Genomic DNA, 2,747 nt, shown 5'->3' on the forward strand with positions numbered 1-2,747 from the left:
ATTTGAATTGCGATTTATGCGACTTATAAGCAATTGCGTTTATAAGTCGCTGAATTTCTATATATAGTTGCATACGCAGCATGAGTCGCATTGACGATAACGCTTTATGAGTCGCATTATTAAATCGCGATTTTAATTTTTTGGTATCGCACTACTTCCAGTTAAATGCGCTTTGGGGTTAAGACTTGCTCAATATTTAACGCTAGCAATTGAAACTTGACTGTTATCCTTTATCTTGCTAATTAGGATCTCAAGTTTTTTCGCTCGCTTACATTAATATATTTTATTAATTGCTCTGAAAAGTGAACAAGGATGTTGGAAACTTAATAAATCGTCTTGTGACACATTTAGAGTGTCCATTACCTTAATGAGTTTTGATGCTGGAAAGCTTCCTTATAGAGATATGTGATTTTCTCATCAAATTTGTAGTATTAATTACACAGCTATTAGTAAGATTATTACTTGGAAAAGTAGTAAATAATTTGTTACAGATTACAATATAGGAAAAAAGAGAAAAGAAACAAATTTTGGAAACTTTACAACTTTAGTTTGTCGGCCCCAAAAACCTTGTAACTCAAGAAACACGTAATCATATGTTGATAAGGAGAAGGAAAACTAAGTAACTCGTACTCTTATATAAGGAAAGCAATATCAGAAAGTTACTAAAAACAAAAACCAGGTTATCACTTACTATTGAGAGCAAGAGCAAAATATTTAATTCAATGGCGGCGATTAGCGATCCAATAATGTGGACGAGAGGAAAAACCATAGGAAGAGGCAGTTTTGGTGTCGTCACTTTAGCAACGACAACAAACTCATCCGTTGATATTCCGTCGTCAATCGCAGTAAAATCTGCTTTGTTTTCGCGTTCAAAGTTGTTACATAAAGAGAGAATTACTGTATGAGTTTCAAGATTATGATCAGGTGTTCGGAGCTGATGTTAGTGAAGAAGGTGGGAAGATATTGTACAATATGTTGCTTGAGTACGCGTCTGGTGGAAGTTTAGCTTATTGGATTGGTCAAAATTTAGGGCAAGGATTGCGAGATTTTGAGGTAAAGCAGTACACGAAATTGATTCTCTTGGGGCTTAGTGATATTCATGGAAGAGGTTTCATTCATCTTGACATTAAACGGAATAACATTCTTCTTGTGGGTACTGAAAAAGTTGCCAAGATTGCTGATTTTGGGTTCGCCAAGAAGGTTTGAGTAACGAGTCAGAAAAGAAAGTGCGGACTCAAGGGAACACCTATGTACATGGCGCCGGAATCAGTTCTTTATAACGAGTACGGACCTGAAGCTGATATTTGGGATTTCGAGTGCACTGTTTTTGAGATAGTTACAGGAAAGACAGTGTGGGTTGCAGTGAAGTTGATGACATTGTTTATTTCTTGTGCAAAATTGGAATGGGAACGTCAGACTTGCAGAACGAAAGATTGTCAAAAGAGGCTGAAGATTTTCTGAAAAAGTGTCTTGTTAAGGAGCCGAAATCGCGATGGACTGCTGATATGCTACTAATGCATCCGCTTCTTTAATCTGATAATGTTGTTGTTCGTGAGCAGACAAGAAAAAAGGAACTCAATAACCTACTTTTGTTTATAGAAATTTCAATAGAAAATGATCCATTGATTGATGATTTTTGCAATAGCACAAAGATGGATAAGTTGAAACCAATGAAGCTGTTGAATTGCTGATCCAACCAAAGAAAAAAGCTACCGGAAGGATGTTGGTTATCAATTTTGATTAGAGTTATACAAATATAAAAGATTATATTAATGTAAAGAACTACGTTTGGGCTTATCCCTTAGGAGATTAGTTTGGGGGTACGTAGGCAGCCTGTCAAAGAAAAAGATAATCAGGTCCAGCTCCTTGTATTAAACAAAAATAATTGTGTGTTGGTTCTCTTTATAATTGAATAATCTGTACAAAGAGGCTTTTTGCCAAGTAAATTTTGGCTAGCAATATTTAGTACATTCTCTTTCCAAATTTTACTTTGAAATGTGCTTAGCCTGACAATAGAACTCAATTCGTATCAATTTACACGGACATCTGATCCACTGTTTAGAAAGAATAATTGAGATAGAACAAGGGATTTTTTGCTGAAACAGTATGTATACGGTCAAAATCATACTTACCCGATTTTGTATGGTTAATCGAGATCGGGGTGGCAGACCGAGGTTCAATCTCAAGTTATATTGAATCGTTGCGTGAATAAATATTGCCTAGCTCGTGATTCAGGGATCGATCGAGATCGAGACCAGCTAAGGTCGAGACCGAGAAGGATAGGGATCTAGCGAGATCGAAGGAAACCTGCTAAGTCGAATAACAAAAAGCTGAGGAATCCGTAACCGGGCGAGGATTGTGGCAGAGATCTCGGCATATATCAAGTCAAGACCGGTTAATTAGCCAATAAGAAGATTTCCTTATGTATTTAGAATTATACCATATGTAGAACTCCTCTACTATATAAGGGGAGGGGGGGAAGGGGGTTCCAATCATTTTGTAGAGGGGGATTCACGCATAACAAAGCAATATATTACGTTTTCTCTCTTAAGCTCTCTTATTCAGTTGTTCAGTTCTTGCTTCTCAATAATATACTCAGTTGGTTCGAGGGCGACCTAGCTCGAGGACCAAAGTTGCGCGTTACATTGGCTTGCTTCATTTTACAGTTAATTTCTAATTTCAATTCTTATATTTCTCAGTTTGTGCCAAGTGAAATCACATATTCTTAAAACCACTTACAAATTTAA

The 2,747-nt window shown here is 36.6% G+C and overlaps 1 pseudogene; it reads left to right on the forward strand.

Moving 5' to 3' along the window:
• Positions 1-685: 685 nt before the first annotated feature.
• LOC107780657 (mitogen-activated protein kinase kinase kinase 20-like) lies at positions 686-1,859 on the forward strand (annotated as a pseudogene).
• The last annotated feature ends 888 nt before the right edge of the window (positions 1,860-2,747 follow it).

Source organism: Nicotiana tabacum, chromosome 15, assembly GCF_000715075.1.
Source record: "Nicotiana tabacum cultivar K326 chromosome 15, ASM71507v2, whole genome shotgun sequence".
Classification (NCBI taxonomy): Eukaryota; Viridiplantae; Streptophyta; class Magnoliopsida; order Solanales; family Solanaceae; genus Nicotiana; species Nicotiana tabacum.